General features: G+C 40.6%; 1 protein-coding gene across 1 annotated transcript in view; it reads right to left on the bottom strand.

Moving 5' to 3' along the window:
- The window catches only part of CHRM3 (cholinergic receptor muscarinic 3), a 259,032-nt gene extending 251,713 nt beyond the window's left edge, over positions 1-7,319 (bottom strand). Inside the window, exon 1 of the mRNA XM_083856984.1 lies at positions 7,029-7,319. The gene's annotated coding sequence lies outside the window, so the exon portion shown is untranslated. The remainder of the gene's footprint in view (positions 1-7,028) is intronic.
- Between the last annotated feature and the right edge of the window lie 12,181 nt (positions 7,320-19,500).

The raw sequence follows: 19,500 nt of genomic DNA, 5'->3' as shown, positions 1-19,500 counted from the left end.
CTGGTGTCTTTTGTAATGCTTTTTTAACCTTTATTGCAGAAGTTTTTTGAAGATTTCCTAGTTAACAAAGGCACATCACTATGTTAGTAAAAGGAGGAACCAAGAGATGCAACTTGAAATTTAAAACTTCACTTGAAAATGGTAACTTTGACACTTTGCAGAGGGCTCTGAAAGGCTCTTCAAGAAGAGGTGTTCTGACAAGAGAAAGTTGCAGAGGTGCAGCCTTGCATGCCATTAGATTTTCAGTATTTATTTCCTCCCAATCTGCAAGGCATACAGTCCGGCCAGGGTAACCACCGATGGTCTGCTGGTTGGTGGGAGCACTGCTAGTAAAGAAACACACTTTGATAATACACAGAAGCAGCAGCCTTGGTAGAAAAGCACCATTATGAAGCCATCCACTTCACGAGGTGAAAGAAGAATCCACAGAACAACCTTTCCTCCCCAGGAAACCATCACATCCTTCCCAGGATGTCTACCACGGGCACATTCTCCCCTCATCACCTAGGGTCACACTGTTCCATTTTCTTATGGGTCTTTTACTGTTCCCCCTTCTTTTCTCTGTCATGTATGTATGCAAGAGTCACAGGCTCCCAGGATAGTCCCTTCAGACTTCCCTCTTACAAGCACTGCCCCTCCTTTGACTACTCTTCATTTCCTTAATTTATGGTTTTATCATTCTTACCCTTCACCTGTCCTTATTCTTTCTTCTCACACAACCTTTTTTCAATGCAATCAGCATCCCTAGAAGCATAGCTCCCCCTAAAGATTTATAAGCTTTCACTACCTCAAAAATCTATCACAGGTAATAACATCAATCATAGATTAGCAGTGCTAGACCTTTCCCTATTTTTTCCAGTGTTCCTCAGTTATTTGGCACTTGCACACTCCTTATGCCTCCTAATTTTTGTGTGTGCATACATATATGTGTAACTTCCCTTGTGTGCCTGTTATCAAGTGAGATGACATGGCAAAATGTAAATAGCAATTCACTCAGATGCTTCAACTGGTGAAAAAGTAGAGATAAAGCACCATCTAATTCTGACTTCATAAATTTGGATTATTTGCTATCCAGCGAGTCCTGAAACCTACTTAGGGTTTTCCTGCACAGGCATTGTCAGGGCTGAAGAACAACGATAGAAGAGAAAAATAGAGAGAAGATGCAGCATTTTATGTTGAAATATTATAATCAGAGATAAAAATCTCCAGAGTATTCCACAGAATTATGTATTTTTTCTCTGAGGGGATACAGTGTGCTGTAATTATTTTGTTCAAAGCAACTATGCACCTTTATACAGCAACTGGAGATGATTAATAAAAAGAGAATGCTGAAGATTTTCAAGTTCTGTTCTTTCATGACAGTTTTGAGTATTTGCATTACGCCCCTTCTTTTAAAAAGAAAGTTCCTTAATCCTTTGAATAGTTCTTACAATTGTGCTTATTACATATTGAGATTGAATTCTCCTACTAATTGTCGGCGCTGAAGTTCGAAAGGATTTGTTGCTATAGCAATACTTCGTGTTGATTCAGAAATTAATGATAAAAGAAGTGGCAATTAGCACTATCAATTTTTACTAGAGAAACATGGGAAAGTGCTAAAAGTCTTCTGTCCCCCCTCAAAAAAAAGGCGGTAAGATTTTGCATAGGTGACCAATATAGAGCTTGCAGCTATAAAACCAAGCATAAATGGATATTTCATGCTTCAGTACACGCAGCATGAATATTGCTGCCTTAATACCTCCAGACAGACTCAGCCTCTGTTGTGTTTCAGGAATTCCCATAAGACCACAGGGATGTGTCTCCTTTCATACATAACAGAACCCTCTGGGACAAGCTCCTCTACGTTACCATCAAGAAGGGGAATTGAATACTTTTCTCTACAGATTTGACACTGTTCTTTCAGTGTTTTGCAGGGACATTTCTTTGTGAATGAAAGTATATTGCTTCAAGATAATGACCTGCTTATTCTCATCCCTGATTAACACCCATGAAGCAGACAAGTGTTTTCCAGGTCATACCAAACCAGAAGAGGTAATTAATTTTCTACACCAAGACTGCTATTATCTCACCAAATTATTTGGTTTTGTGGTAGCTCAGGACCTTCCACAAAGTATTTAAGATTTTGGGGTTTTTTAAAGGCTTAGCATTTCAATGCTGTAAAGGACATACACTGGCTCTACATGACTGTAGTACAAGGCTAAAGGAAATGGAATGCTCTGCTCCTCCACTATGTATTTAGTGAGATTTTTTTTAAATGTATGATTTGACAGCCTTAATAATGTATTTCCCGCTTTTAGAATCCCACGTAATTACTGAACTCAAATTTACTTATTTCGTAATGAAATAATGGAGGCTTTTTATAAATCCTTGTGAATGATAGATAGCATTTTTCCCCTTCAAAACTGTCAGGTTTATTTCCTTTAGGTGTTACAGCTGATACCTCAGACCTTCATGCAGGAATGTTGGGAGGCTTTCTTAAAACCCATTAATCCTAGACGCTGGAAAGGTTATGAGAAGGACAGATAGGAATAACAAGGCTGCAGGACAAGGTAGATTGTCATGACTTTACACATTTGACATGAAAAGTTGTCCCTCCATACTTCACATGGAAGCTTAAAGGTCCAAGAACAGCCCTCAGCATCTGGCTCTGGTACACCTAATGCTGTCAAATAAGGTAGTAATGGTCAAAACACTACACACAAACACAGCTAGAGCTCAGTGGGTGAACAATATTGTACGAAGTCCCTGGGCCAACCCCTGGCACAGAGACGAGATTGTTTTCTTTAAGAGAAGTGATGTACACACAGATGTGTCCCAGTAACTTCAAACATCTTTTTTAATCCCTTCCTTCCAAATTTCTCAGCCATCTATGAACTTATTTGTAAGAGGTAAACTTCTGATTTTTTTTATTATAAACCTTTCTATTCCATAATTATTTTTTCCCGTGGGAATTAAGGACTGATAATCATCCAAAGAAGGTGAGAGACAGAAGGTGAGACCTTACACATCATTACACATCATCCAGTGAGGGAAAGGAAAAGTATAGAAATAATAGAAATATATATTGTGATAGAACAAAAGTCCATCAGCTTGTTGAATGTAACTGAACAATCCTGGAAGCCCCCAGTCACGTTCACTACCCCCACAAGAATTATCTATAAACGAGCAGAGCAGCCACACCCTCCTGGAGATCAAGACCAGGCATAATTCCCACAACAGAGAACAGACAATTTATCAGATGTTTGGTGCGCATGGAACTCTGATACTGTGGCTAAAATGCTACATTGCACTGGGCTAAATGAATAAAACTTTGAATTTGCTTGCAGGAAATTGTTTTAAATTAAACAGGTTTTTGTTTACTCCATCTTTAGAAAGAAAGCACAGAAAACAGAGAAGGAAAGGTAATGGCATTTAAAAGTATCTGCATTTTCAAATCATACCCAGAAAAACATTTTCTGATAATCTATCCTGAAGCGGTATTATTAAATATTTCTCTGTAACTATCTCCATCAAGATTAATTTAGAGAAATATGAAACTACCTCTAGCTGTCATTATAGCAACTGATTATGTATCATTCGTAATACAACTGACATCTTTTATTTTTCCAAAGATTTTCCAACCATACAAAAGACTTTGCCTTCAGTTTGCAAACATTTAATAAAGAAACTCAGTTAAGTCTTCCCTCCTTTACACCAACAGATGCCTCCAGCATGAAACTACATACTTAGAATACGTGAGGGGGTTAATCCTTCATCAATACCCATTTTTTACAGTCAGGAATTTTAACATTTTACATTTACGAGAATGGATTCTCTCTTTGCCCTCATTGAATCTCCTAGCCAGGCGTGCATGGACAAGGTTGTGTCCTGCTGGCACTTAACCAAGACACAAGAAATAGAAAATATTGCAGCCTGCTCTTATCATCTCTTAAAACAAAAATAAGACATAAACAACTCCTGAGCATGAAGTCTTAATCTAATCATGGCACACCAGGCTTATACTAAATTTACTTATAATGTTTTGCACCCCAACTCCATCAGGAACATAGTCTGGTAAGTGCTGCAACACCGTTGGGTGGACTGGGAGGCACAATTTGTGCCTTTAGAGGTGTAGGTGATGGACACTCTCCCAGCAACTCTGACAGTTTCACATGTACAGCAATCATGCAGCCCAGCAGAATTGATATTCTTCAATGGAAAAAAAGACACAGAACGAAATCACAGAGAAAGCAGCAACACTGTTGAATGGATTTGTGAAACAGAGCCTGGTAAACAGCAAAAGTTGTCTTTGTTTTTATTCCAAGCTTACATATTAATTTAAACATTTGCTACATACTCAGAAACTATGGTACTTAAATACAGACAAGGATACTGAGATGGCATTGCATGTCCTCCCCCACATAATCTAACAGATACTGCACCTTATTTTAAAGCTTAATTATATATCTTCACTAAATGGGAATCTACCATTACAATAAGGGATACCATTAATATTAGTAAACACTTCTATCATATCTGGTACTAAACTAAGCAGCCATGCATTTATGTGCGCCTTATGAGCTTTCATTGCCTTCAAATATTGCACAGATACTTTGTCTCCTCAGAACACCATCTCCCCTTAATGGCAAACAAGATGTAATATGATAATGAACAATATTAATTAAGGTCATCCAGATCACTTCAAACGTTTTCCTAGTGTCAAGCACCTTTTGCACCCCTTCCTTTTTGAGTCACATAACACTGCGTAAGCACAGTAATTGCTGGCACAAAGTACACAATTAGTCTGTCTGCTACAATGAAGACTGAAGGAGAATAGAAGATATGAACATAAGAACCATAACGCTGTAGCATTCATGTGGAAGAAATTTCCACATTAGTCATCACAAGATTTTCTTTAGCATTTCAGGATTTGACCCTGAAAACACTCATGGCATTAAGGCTAAAATCCAAACACTAATTCAAAAAAGAGAGGTTGGATAGTTTTAGAGAAGCTACTATAGGTTTAGAATGAAGAGTGTAGTAAGTGTAACAATTTTTTAGACCAGCTTACAAATTAACCAAGACATTTTCCTCCTTAACACTAATACCTAAAAGGGTAATTTAAGGCACCATTGAGCACTGTGCTTATGATGTTTCATATGGTCATGGTTGGTTTTCACTATGAAAACCTACCTCTGAGACTGCTGTTCTAAAATACACTAATGAGCTCTTGGATGCAGACTATACTACTATGAGTAAGATGAATTTCTTTTTCAGTAACAGAAAGAAAAATGCACCGTACTTGGCAATATACAGATACATGATATAACGTATGCAATCAGCTCCCTCCAGAAAGTTATTATTCATCTGCTCGAAAATGAGATGAATTCACACCTCTCAACAGTCTGTAATAAATTAGGTTAGGTTCCATTTCTTTTGAATTAAACATGAAAACATACAAAATTGAATTTCTGGGTTTGATGGCAAAGTGTATCTGGTAGAAGAAGAGAACTTGCAACATATTTTGATATAGCTGCCAGTAAGTCAGACAAATTTCATACTGGATTATCCCTGGAGCATGTAATTTCTTTGTTACTAAAATCCAGCAAAAACTGCTACATCCAAAACAGTCCAAAAGAATTGTTTTCAGTGTTTTCAGCTCAAGTCAACATATTCTTGTTCCTTATTGCTGGAGTTGCCCTGTTAACGTGCACATGGCACTGAAATAAAAGCACATTACTCTGAATGGGATTCAGCACTGGAAAATATAGTCTTCATATTGCTCCATAGGACAATAATGTACTCATAAAAGCTTCTGGTAACAGCAGAGCTATTAAAAAAACAAACAACCCAATGTATTAAAAAAAATAAAATAAAAAAAGGAGAGAGAGCACAAAACACACAACATCAGAAAACCCTATAATATTTCTTCCATGCCATAGAAAATTGCTGCTGTATGAGCAGCGTGCTCGCTCCCAAGCTGAGGCACGTTTCTGAAAGCCATCAAACCAGGCTTCCATTCCGGAAAAAGCAGCATTCCCTACTGCAGTCCTGGTCTAAGACAAGTAAGCAAACCAAACACTGCCGGATTAAACAGAGGCAGACAAAATAAAATCAATATATCGTTCACTAACTTTGAAGCGTATAGGCGGGTAAACAAACAAACAAGAAGTAGAAATAATTCAGTCAACGTAGGACGCAAACCCAGGAAAATATACCCCTTGGACAAAAACATCCTCAGGACAAATCCCTGCTTTTGCTTGCTGTTTTTTAAAGTTTCTCGACCTGTGTCAGCAATATTGAAGTTATAGTACTTCTGTCTGCGACTACTTCTATATATGGTCAGCACCGATATTAGCCGGGATTTGCGTTTTTCCAAAGTAATCCCAGGCAATCAGAAGGCACTTAATCAGTATGAAAACCCACGGGAGCGGATCCACAGCCCTGCTCACGAGTCCATTTGGGTTTCTCTGCCCCGAGACCGGCACAGCGGAGGGAACACGGTTAGTTCTGGTTTTCAGCAAGCACTGGGGCTCCGCTTCGGGCGCTCCTGTGGGCGCGCTGGCAGCGCACTCCCTTCCAGCGCTGCCCTCCCAAACTCCGGCCGCACGGCAGCCCCGGGGAGCCGCCTTTGCTCCAGCCGGGAGCGGACACGGCACAGCCGCGGGGACCATCAGCACCTGCCCGGGGGAGGCCGCGCACCCCCCGCTGCCCCGGCGGGACCAGCCCGAGCGCCGCCGGCACGTCTTTCCCCGCTCCGGCCCCAGGACGGGACCGACCCCACCGCCCCCGGGCCGGCCCCGCGCTGCTCCAGGGGCGCGGCGACCCCCGGCAGCGGGAGCGGCCGCTCCTGAGTCCCGCCGGGAGCGGGGCAGCCCCGCCGCGGTGCGCGGAGCCCTCCGGCCGCCGCCACAGCCTCAGCCCCGCGCCCCGGCTGCGCTCCGAACCGGGACCATCCGCACAACTTTCCCCGCGGCGAGCCCCGCAGCTGAATAAACACACAAAAGCTTCTCAGAGCCGCCCGGAGCGGCGTTTCTCCTCCTTCCTACCTGCCCGTTTGCCGGCGACCCCGCACCGCCCGCTCCGCTCCGCGCCGAGCGCTCCCCGCGCCGCCCAGGTGGCGTTAGGAGCGCGCTTCCCACGGGCGGCGCGCCCCCGGCGGCCGGAACATCCCCCGCCGCTGCCGCCGGGAGGAGGGCGCTCCGCACCCGCCCGCCACACCGCCGGCACCGCCGCACCTGTGCTCGGGCAGCGGCACCGCCCCTTCAGTCCCGGCCCCCGGGTGGGCGGGGGCGCGCCGGGACCGCTCGCCCCGCGCCCGCCGCCGCCCTCCCCATCTCCATCCCCATTCCCATTCCCATGGCACTACCGCCGCACGAGGGACACCCCGGCCCCGCCGCCCCGCGCCGCCCATTGGCCCGGCCGCAGTGACCTCACGGCGCCCGCCCCGCCCCGCCCGCCGACCCCGGCCCGCCGCCGGCACCGCCAGGGTGCGAGGCTGCCGGCACTGGGGGTAACCCACGGCGCCCTGAGCTGGCGGGGAACTGCGGGTGAGCGGGCGGGGACGAGCGAGAGGAGTCTGCCCCCAGCCAGCCCCCGCCCCGCCGTGCACCGAGTTAAAGCAGAGGGTTGCCAAAGGCGTCCCCCGCCTTGCCAACTCCCTGCGAAGTAGCGAGGACTCACAGAAGATGAGGTTGTGTAGGAAAGCCTTCCGTCAGTCTGCGATGGTTTCTTCTTCTCTCTTTTTTTTTTTTTTTTTCTCTTCCCCCCCCCCCACCCCCCCCCATCTAATCTATTTTTATTGGTTTTAATTGAGACGTGTGAGCAGCTATTGCTGAAGATCGTGGTCCTGTTTGTGGAGAGTAAATCATTTTCTGTTGCATATTAAATATGCCTCTTAACGAGACATCAACTAAATCGCATACTCTCATATAGCTCTGTAATATATATTAATATGGTATTTATTCATTACTATCAACTTTTTGAAAGGTCTGCTTAAAATATTCTCCCCTCTCAGCTAATCAGGGTATGCTACAAAGTCATAGGAAGCCAAATAATTTATTAATATATGCTTTATACTCCATTAAAACATGAAAAATGAAAGAAATCTGCATTTTAAAATATCCTGTAGAAGTATGTGATAATTTACTGCATCAAATTGGGGTGTCTCACACTGCCATGTTTCTTCCGTCATAAAAGATTAATAAATTTAACCTGAAATCCTTCAACACAAAAGAAGTTCAGCGTTTAGCAGTTGTTTTCGCGGGCAGCGTTGGTGGCCGCCAAGTTGCTATGGCACAAGTGAGCTGGGTGTGTTCCACTTGCCTGCCTGTGTGTTTCTTGGCTAGGTGTAAGAGAAAAGTTACCAAGTAGTGCTCTGGAGAACAGAAACAGAACTGCAGTGTATCCTTTCGAGGGCACCAATTCTCTATTCACTTTAAAAGTAATATTGTTTAGATTATCTACTACCTTCAGAACAAAATTTTAAAAACTTGGGGTCAGACTTGCACCCTGTGCATTCAGTGAGGAAGAAGCACCTGTTCCCTATGTCCTTATTCCAGGGTTTTCATAGAACATGCCACAGGATCCTTCATGACAAGTAGCCATGACTAGAGCCTGTGAAAGAATATGTAAAATTCCAGGCATCAATTTTCAACACTTGGAAAGAAAAATTGTTAATCTGCTGGTTTTAAATCAATGGTAATTCACAACACTCTGAAAAAATACCTGTGTGTAAAACTACTTATATATGAAAATATGAAGATCTCTTGCTATGCAAAGATTCCCCTGCTTTTGAGCTCTGGGTGTGTTGCTTTACTGCCCACCTATGCTTTTCTTTTTACCTTACATCTCAAAATAGCATCAGGAAAAGCTCCATCCTGTGTAATAGGAATCTGGGGTTTCAGCAAGCTGCGAGCCCCTCTGAGTCGTCTCAGGTGACCCTTCACATTGCCATTGTCCTTGGTGTTTCTGTACCTCAGCTGCTGAGGACTCAGCACCACCACATGTTGGAGATGAGCTCAGAGGATGCACCACAGGCTTTTAAGATTTTATTAGAAATAATGCATTTATTTCGGTGTCACTGAAGATGCATCTTTTCCCCTTTGTCACTTGTTAGACACTTGTTAGCTGTTAAATTTGTGTAAGAGCTTCCCAACTGTAAGCACACTAAAAAACAATAAGGTAATTTCAGGTTGAGACCTTTATAATGCATAGACCATTCATAAGGAGGAGGAAAACCACTCCAAATAGTAAATTATGTTATGATTAGACCAGTATCAAAAAATGCATCACTTTGTATCCACCACAACCTCATTAATTTCTGAGGTTGGGGCAAAAGTCATCTATGTACATAATGCAGAATGTATTTTAGAAAATGCATTCATTTTACAATTCAAAGCAAGCTGAGATCAGCTTGGCTTTGAATTTGCCATTTTTTAAGGCACATATCAATACTTTGTAAATCAGGGCTCAGTTGCCTAGTACAATTGTGTAACATAAATGTATTTAACCTTGAGTCATGCAAAGTGAGTCTGAAGCAAGTGTATACACACTAAAATCAATGATCCTAGAAAACCCATATAGGACAATATCTGTGTAAAGAAGTTAGTGTCAAGGCAGGCAACAAACTTGTTAGGGAAGCCTAAGGTATGGGAATACATTTTGCAATGATAGTCTTAATAATAATAATACTCTTTAGAGAAAAATATCCATTGATTTTAACAAGATTTTTAACTGAGCAGAGACCAGAGGTTTAAACCTGCACAGTACAGCTCCTAGGTGTAATACAGGTCTTTACATTATACTTCTAATACAGTACAGAGGTGGAGATGAATTAGAAGGCTGTTGGGTTTTTGGTGTGGGTGTTTTTTTTGTTTTTTGGTGTTTTTTTTTGTTTTTTTTGGTTTTTTTGGTTTTTTTTTGTTTTTGTTTTTGTTTTTGTTTTTGTTTTTGTTTTTTTTGTTTGGTTTGGGGTTTTTTAACTAGGAAATCTTACTTGTTTTTGTTTTTGTTTTTGTTTGGTTTTGTTTGGTTTTTTTTTTTGGTTTGGGGTTTTTTAACTAGGAAATCTTACTTGTTTTTGTTTTTGTTTTACAAGGTTTTCTATGGGAATAAGAAGCAAATCTGGCATCGTAAGTTGCACATCTCTCAACATTTTAGTTTATTTTTCTTCTCACTGAACAATATAGAATGTAACTGACACGTGGGATGTCCTGGAGGATCAAGTCACCATGAGTGTGCCAGCCCTCACGGAGAAGAGTGCTGCAAGAAAGATGAGGATGTACAAGTGAGCACCATGCAGTTGGATGACTGGACAAATGATGGACAACACACTCTTTTGTTGAGGACCACTAAAATGTGGATTCTGCATCCTTGAACTGCTTTGCTTTTTGGGCCTGTGTTCATGGCACTGCTGTTCCCAGAATATGTGCATTCATCTTCTGGATACTCTGTGGTTGTGTATTTGCAGCAAAGATACAAAGAAGCTCATTAAGAAATCAACTGAGCACTCCTTGAAGTTATCCTTGAAGGACCTTCTTGGGTGACATCTCTTCCTTGTCTGTGGTTTCATTCATTACGTGGAATCACGAATCATGTCCTTTCATTCGGAAGATCAGATGATAAAGATCATCTTTTACTTTTTGCTCCTGCCCATTTTGGTCTTCTGGAACAGCAGATCCTCACATCTATAATAGTTAGGAACTTCTAATTTTAAGCCTTAATTTATTTCTGAGTACTTTATTCCCATTTGTCTTGCTTGATGATACTAGCCTGACTTGAGCTAGCTCACCAATCTCCTGTGATTTAATGTCTTTATAATACCCCCTCCATACATTTGCTATTCTAAACCTGTGCTTTCATAGTCTTATTTTTAAACAATGTGCTTTTCTTTTCTGCTTATCCAAGCTGAATTTTTGTATCCTTTTTTTTTTTTTTTTTTTTTTTTTTTTTTTTTTTTTTTTTTTTTTGAGGGGTGCGGAGTTGGGTTTCCTTCAATATAGGTGAAATTATACCAGTTTTGGACAAGGTGCTAAATACACCCAGTTAGAAGGAGCTCAGAGTGATGAGAGTGCCCTGGACTGTAAGCCAGCGTCCATTCTGCTGCTTCCACAGCTCTATCACCTTGCTAGCTAATAGTTACCTTCTGGCCAAATAGTATCAACAAATATTTCTTTTGCTTCTTTTGTTTCCAAATTATAACATCCAGCTCACAACAGAAGTTCCTGTATATAGATAGCTCCTTATGTGTTTTGCCTCACTGTATTTCTCACTGTGTGGCTTACTGTGATCTTATGGTCACTCCTTGTTTTTTTTTGGTTTTGGTTTTTTTTTTTTTTTTTTTTGGGGGGTGTTGTTTTTTTTGTGTTTGTGGGGGGTTTTTTTGTGGTTTTTGTTTTGTTTTGTTTTGGTTTGGTTTGGTTTGGTTTGGTTTTGGTTTTGTTTTTGTTTTTTTTTTTTTTTTGGTCCAATCACTAGATAATCATCAGTTGCCCCTGGCAGCACCTCTAAACTTTGTCTCACCAAGATCCTCAGCTGGCACATGCCTCGCTTTGGCCAAGGCCAAGCAACTACTGCTCCGTAAGGAATTTCCCCTGCAGTATGCATCTAGCCTGCTGATTTGTCAACACAACACACTTCATTGTCTCCTCTTTGTCCAGTGCCCTACTGTATTGACATTCTTTTACTAATCCTCATCCTCTTCAGCTTAACTAACAGTTTCCCATGTGTCACTGTGCCAAAAACTTTACTGAGTGCCAAATAGATCAAGTCTGCAGAATTACCCTTGTCAAGAAAATTATCTTATCTAAAGAAAGGGATCAAGTTAGGCACAATCTACTAAAACTGCCTTTTATCCAATTTTCATCATGTAAATCAGTGCAAACCACACATCACTCCATAAACTCAGATGATCCTTGCAGCATAAGCCAAATAAAAGTCGTGTTAATGGCTGATGATCAAAGTCACACTAAAGCCAGCAACTAAACATAGCTGAAACAATGAGACACAATTTGTGCCGTTTTCTGAATATGGTTTCATTCACATTTCATAATGATTTCAGAAAATGTCCAACAAAGATGACAGTGCTCTACATATTTCTAAATTGATAATCTCAAAAATTGTTGAATATAACATCTGACAGTTTGTTTGTGAGCAAAACAAATACAAGCAGAAAAGCGTGTTCAGATGAGGCCTTGTCTATATAAAGCTGGTCTAGTCAGGACAACAATTCAAGTTTTAGCAATTCTGCTTCTATTCAAGTAATATTTACTAACATATTAATTTTATTTTTGTAACACTTTGATTTTGCATAATGGAAAATACTTCCAAAACAATTAATTAATATTTTGAAGACATTTATAAGCTTTATATCATTACTTCCTAATTGTGAAATGCATGCAGTAGCAATAGCAGATCTACCAATAAGGTAAGTAGAAATGTAGGAGTTACATGATTAAAAAAAAATATTTATCACCTTCCTCCCCTGACACCTGTTAATGTTCAGCAGAAGTATAAATTGAGTGTATGCTCATTTTAACAGCAGTTCTTCCCTTTAAAAATAGCTTTTTCATAGCTCATTTTCAGTGTTATGACTTCTCATACTCTTTACCTTTCTTGTTTTAAGCTTCCACCTCTTTCTGTGCTGGGAAGAGACTCTTAAGGATGCCCCAGTTTAGTCTGGGCAGAACACTTTGTGCGGGATGGGTGGGAGGAAACTGCCTGAGGAGAGACTCCAGTGGCTTGATAGGGAATTGGGCTGTGGAGCTGAAAGGGTGGAAGTTTGTGGCACCCTCTGGGTCCGTTGCCCACACAGACTAATTTCTATCCTCAGCCAGGCTATGCTGCCAAAATACAACCAGCATAGGGACTAGCTCTGCATGGAGGCCAACAGCTTCATGATAGGATCCAGCATTTCTTTCTTTCTTTATAGGTGTTGTGTTTTTTCTCCTATACTTTTTATTTTCTGCCAATAGGACCTTTTTCTCATGAGACCCATATCCCTGCAGATGCCATAGCTCCAGTCCATAGTAGTTATTCAGGGTCAAAAAAAAAAGTAGAAAAAAGAAACAAGTGTGAAATGGAGGATTGTACACTTCTACTTGAGAAAAGGTGTTCTGACTGTTCTCAACAGCAACTAGAAGCGTTTGCAGTTATGGTGAGGAAAGTCTGCAATCAAAGTAGTTAGAAACTGGAAAGTAATTTTGGTAGAAACACTTTCAAATGGTCAGATTTCCATATTATCTCAGGTAATGTGATCTAGAATGTTTCCAGTACGTAAAAATTTTATAAATTAGGTGGGGAAAATAAAAATACTTTGTTATTTAACTTGAATACAAAACTAAATTTGTGAAATACTAGCAATTTTATCTTCTAGCAGCTATTCAGAGTTACTAAAAGCACTAATATGGTATATATCAGCCCCTAGAGTGCACAAAACACTGAAGCACACAAAATAAAGAAAACAAGTTTAATGAGGTAGGAAGGATTTCAGTGTCAATGCAGAAATAAAAAAAATAGATCAGCATTGGAACCTTAAATCATCTGTTGCAAAGTGAGTATGCACAGGCTGCTTAGAAAATAAATGATACACTCAAAGCTGGTAGAGGAATGCTATTCCAAATAAAACCACTTCTTTTTAGCATGTAATCCCACCACGGCACATCTCTGCTACATGCACTGGAAAAGGTACAGATCTGATATGTCATTATGCAGTAGCAGCATGCTTAAACATTTCTGGTTACTGCAGACTGAGAGCTATTTAATACCACAGAATAAAAAAAATATAGAGTTGAAAAAATAGAATGTCACTGTAGTAAAAGACAGATCAGTAACTCTGTTATGACTCAGTAGCTCACAATAAATTATTTAAACAACTTGAGCTCACGAATGACCTTTCAGCCATTGCAAGGCAGGAAAAATATTTTCCTTTCTTAACCTCCACAATTCAAATCCCGCTTCTTCCATCAAAATCAGAGGACTAAGATGTGGGAACTTGGTCATTAATCTCAAACTGTGAAACCCTGAAACACCATCAATCAGGTGTAGATGGTGACTTGGTAATGGAAGGATTGGGAGAGAGAGGGTCTGCTGGGCAGAAACCAGAGGCACATCATATAGCTTATCATAAATTTCTAAGCATTTATGAGAGAATTTTTAAAAATTATAAATCCTTCAGGTTATTCAGTTTTGTAAGACTCAGGTCTTGAAGCACATATTTTAATTGATTCTAAGTTATAAAAATAAACTTCAGCTTCATATTATTCCAGTGCATTTTACAGACTTCCAATGCACATCGGAAATTTGTAGGTCAAGCTCCATTAGCTCAGAGTATCTTAGACAGCTGCATTCCTTTCAAATCTGACCTACTTCATGTGCTTTTAAGAACAGGCCGTGCACTTGCAAGATGCATGGTTTGGGAGTCTCCTTACCTGCCCTGGCAGGTGCTGGGGGTGAGGAGCTGGCAGGGAGGAGCTCCTTTGTGGAGAGGCCGGGGCTGCCCTGTCTGGGCATAGCCCACTCCAGCCGGCTCCAAGGTGCCCACCACAGGGATGGGCTGAGCCCTGCCGGCTCTCAGGAAAGCGTGTTTCAGAAAGGGCCAACACAGCTTTTTCAAATGGGGTCCCTGTCCTGACCCTCTCTGCTGCCCGGGACTAGGGGAAAAGAGATAGAAATGAAGGAGTGGAGTTGAGCCTTGGGAAAAAAAAAAAGGTGAGAGGTGGTGGGAAGATATTTTAAATTTTTGCCCTTTATTTCTCACCATCCAACACTCTTACTAATTGGCGATATGCTAAATTAATTTTTGACAAGTCAAGTCTGTATTGCCCATGAGGATACTCAATGAGTGGTCCCTTTGTTCTGACCTGCAAGCTTTCCATTTTATTTCCTTCTCCCTTCCTGTCTAGGAGGGGACATAGGAGACAGCTGCTGTATAGATGTCTGGCAGTTGCCCAAGGTTAAGCCAGTATGTCCCTATTGCAAGGCTGCTGGGGGATGTGTGTGGACAGCCGCTATGGTGTATGTACTGTATGGGGAAAAGCCATCACATCTAGTGGCTTATTTGGTGCTGTTTTGAAGAATACCTTAGAAGAATGAAGTTTAGTAGGTTTTGGGAGACCAAAAGTTAATTCTGGAATAGTGTCACACAAATATCAATTCAGTTATCCCTAGTATTTTGACACTTAAGTTCTGTTTAAGCCAAGAAGATTCTAATTTTTGGCAGGTTTAAGAAAATGACATGCTGTTTCTGTGAGTTAAAAAATCATTGGGTTTTTTTTTGTTGTTGGTTTTTTGGTTTGGTTTTTTTTTTGGTTGGTTGGATTTGGGTTTCTTTCCCCCCAGAGATAGATTCCCCACTAATGGAAATTGATTGAGTCCAATTCTCATATAGAGAATACACTGAGGAATTTCTTCAGTGAAGTATCAAATGAGCTGGAGTTACATCTTCACATTGCAACAAATCAGCACTCTGCCAATTCATGCAACTTCACCTTTAGGATGCAGATACTATTTCTTGATCATTGACCTGGAAATTTTTCTAAAACTGTGTGTTTGCTACTCCTTATTTTAAATAATTCACATTCCCTTATTTTTGCTAGAAACAATGAAAAAAAAAAAAAAGGAATATTTTGAAAGCATAGCGATTTGCACAGAAATTGTGAGAATGAGGAAAAGGCTTTAGAGGAATCAGTGTGAAAGGCGTACTAAAGTAGGTATACACATAGAGAGTCTGTGGTTATGTGACTGCAACTTTAGCCAGGACCTTAGCATGTCAGCAAAACATTCTGTGATAACAGCAGATATCAAAACATGGAAACTCTTCACATTGGTAACTAGAACACTGTATATTAAACCAAATAAGTATGATAAAAATATTATTAGTTTCTAGAGCCTTAAGGTTGGTGGTCACAGATTTGAAGGTTATATAATTTTGATAGCAATACATAATATTGGCTATTTAATACTCATACACATCCTCCATTTCCATGGTATCATGATGGTGCAATATTGCTAACTGGGAATGGTGATGCTGCATCCTGAAGGGAGCTGAAGTTGTACAAGCTTTAGTAAATTCTGCCTGTATCTGCAAATGATAGTGAGAAGGACAAACCTATTTTATTCTGTGTATTCACAAAGTAGAAGATGATGGGAATGATGACACCAGGCTGAGTGGTTCAGTTGACACACCTGAAGGACAGAGGGACCTGGACACAAGACACAAGAAGGGTCAAAAGGCATCACATGAGGTTTAACAAGACTGAGTGCAAGTACTGAGGTTGGGGCAACCTCCAGTATCAATAAAGGCTGAAGGAGAAACAAGTTGAGAGCAGCCCTGAGGAGAAGGACTTGGGGCTGCAGGTGGATGAGAGGCTGGACATGACCCAGCCATGTGCACTCACAGCCCAGAAACCAAACATGTCCTGGGCTGCATCCAAAGCAGTGTTGGCAGCAGGGCCAGGGAGGGGATTCTGCTCCTCTGCTCTGCTCTGCTCTGCTCTGCTCTGCTCTGCTGAGACCACAGCTGGAACCCTGCATTCAGCTCTGGGGTACCCAGCAGAGGCAGGACACAAAATGGTTGGAGAGAGGAGGCCACCAAGTTGATTAGAAGGATGAAACAACTCTCCTATGAGGAAAGGTAAAGAGAATTTGGGTTGTCCAGCCCGGGGAACAGAAGGCTTTGGGGCTTAGTTGCAGCCTTCCAGCAACTGAAGGGAGCCCACAAGAAAGAGACTGTCTATAAGGGCGTGTAGTGACAGGAGAAGGGGGAATGGCTTCTAACTGAAAGAGGGTAGGTTTAGATTAGATATTAGGAATAAATTTGGTTCTATGACTCTATAAAAGTTGCTTGCATATACTTTCAAATGTTGAAGGCAAACTCTGGCAAAATAGAGAAAATATTAACTGGCCTCTAATGTTCATTGCTTACACATTCCAATCTTCAATCCTGTGCAGTATCCATTCTATCTGAGTGAGGCTAACGCTGGGAAGCTGGGGCCTAAGGGAAGTTTGTTTCTCCTAAAATGAGTACCATTGAATACATGAGATGTATTTATATGGCAGCAAGAAATATTAATGGAGAACATTTGACACTGTTCTTTAACTTCTCCAAAAGCTGACGTTCAAGGAAGGGAAATGTGCCACCTGACCACCTGAAATTCCTGTTTTCTTTCTTTCACAAATGAATTCCTGTTTTCTTTCTTTCTTCTCACACAAAGCCGATTACAGAACAGGGAGGCAGAAATCCCACTCTGGACATGCCTCCTTTTTTACCTCTCAGAGATTTTTCTGCAGGTTTCTCTGTTTTTCCTGCCCCTGCCTGGGAGCATACAAGTGAATATACAGTCGACTGGAGCCCTTATGCTGTGCTGTCACAGTACACCAGCTGCCTGTTATTCAAGAAATGTTGTAAAACATCTCAGGGAGTCTATGACTAACACAGTTTCAGTAACGATCCAGACACAGGCACTAGAGCAGGAGTTAATTAGCAGCCACCCAGCAGCACCAAAGTGAAGTGGGAAGAGTCTGTGTTTAAAACCGCACCACTTCTCCAATCCACATAATTCACAGTCGTCACTCACTGTACAAAAGCAGGCACTTAACTCTTTGATTCTCTAAGTGCAGAACCAAAGCAAGGCAAATCTTTTCATATGCTTTGTAGTAGCAGCTGCTGCACTGTCCTTTTACAGCTAATTAAAACCGCATGATTTTCCAATTCACTCAGTACAGAAAAATGTGTATTTTGGTGCTGTATCACTTCAAAAGAGCACGTTGTCCTGCAGATTAGAGAGCAATAACTTGAGATCCTGTTGAGATCTGAAAAAAAAGTGAACAATTATGGTTGGCCCTCATCCTCAGGAGCCTTAACAAATTCTCATAGAAGTCCCCTGAGGTATAGTTAGATGCCATCTATGCAGCAAAATCCCTGCAGCTGAGCAGTGTAGGAAAAGGATTTGGCAGCTTCCCTAAGATATGTATAGTCAAGTGGAAATTATTCAGAGGGAAACGTTTGTCTGTATGGCTGAAGTTATTTCCAAGAGGGCCAGCAATATGCTGGTTCCAGGATTGAGGCAGCAAGGAGAAACAGCTCTTGAAAGGAATGACAGAAAGAAAGACAGGAAGACCACTTTTTTTCATGAGTTCATAGGTTAATAAATTAGCATTTGTGATCTATTTTGAGGGCTCTAAATAATAAAATAATATAAGTGCTGAAATCCCATTCTTCTGAATTTGCAGTATAATTAAATTTATGGGAATTATGCAGTGAAAAGGTTCACAAATCAACTTGTTGATTTTTTTTTAAAATGACTTTCAGTTTGAGGCTAATTATCTGCTTCAGAGTCAGTAATGGATTTTTCATACATTTTCTATGTTCATATTCATATGCAAAAGTCATGCCCATAAAATAATATATTCTTCTGGGGCATTCTGGAAGATATTTTAATCAGTTACAAAAGTTGACCAAGAAACTAACAGATTTGAAAAGCACTTTGCACTAATACAGATTAAGATTCAGGCAGAGGATGTTAATATTAAAAAGAAATATTAAAAAGAAAACCAAACAAAGATGCAAATTTCTCCTTATTATTCCTTTTTTGGTTTTTTTTCACATTGCTGTGCTTGTTGTAATTTGACTGATTATAATTTCCAAATGCCCACACATTCCATTTTTGCTCATAGCCACCTCTTCTCAAAGTTTGGTGCAGAACTTTTTCTAGAAAATACTTTTTATCACTTCTGAGAGAGAAGATTGACAATTTCCCTTTTTTTTAATCCTAAGAATTTTAAAAAGTGCAAGCAAATGGCTATACCAACACAGACACGGATTTATTACCCACGAGTGTTAAACATGAATCACACTAACAAATGTAGGATTCTATTGTGTATATTTTGTAAATATTTGGTTTAATTGTTTGTGAAGCCAAGGCCTAAAATGTACATATTATACTGATAAGCATGCATATGTTCATAGAGATCATGATCAGTCAAAAGGTAGGAAAAGAACTACTCCAAATTTACATATTAGTAGACAGGGACTGCTAGATGTGGAATGTTAATAGAAAAAGGTAAAACATGGAGTTATCAGATTAACTGCTCTAACTTCTCTCATTTTTGTGTTCAGAATTCTTATAGAATAGAAACATATACCCTTTCAGAAGCCTTTTAGGAAGCCCATAGGAAAGCAAGCCCTGGATCCTGAAGTAGTGGCAGGAGTAATGAAATTTTTCACTCCGTAGAAAATTATTTTTCAAGAGCTCTATACCTTGTAGCCTTTAGTTGTGCTGTTGCAATATTATGGCCTTAACTGTAAATGTAAACATAATGATTTAGTGTAATATGCTCTGTTATCTTTTGGCACAGCAAGAATATTTAGTACTCACTTGAGTGAAGAATGACTGGAAAGCCTCTGATTTTGAAGCACATCTGAAGTACTTCTGTCAGTACAAGTTATACCACACAAACACACACAAATAAATATGATCTGAGGGCAGGAGATTAATGCTGTAAGTCATACACTGTATAGTT

The sequence above is a fragment of the Zosterops lateralis genome (assembly GCF_965231275.1).
Source record: "Zosterops lateralis genome assembly, chromosome: 3".
NCBI classification, from domain to species: Eukaryota; Metazoa; Chordata; class Aves; order Passeriformes; family Zosteropidae; genus Zosterops; species Zosterops lateralis.
The sequence above is the reverse complement of the archived record's forward strand: the minus strand, read 5'-3'. Positions and strand labels throughout refer to the sequence as shown.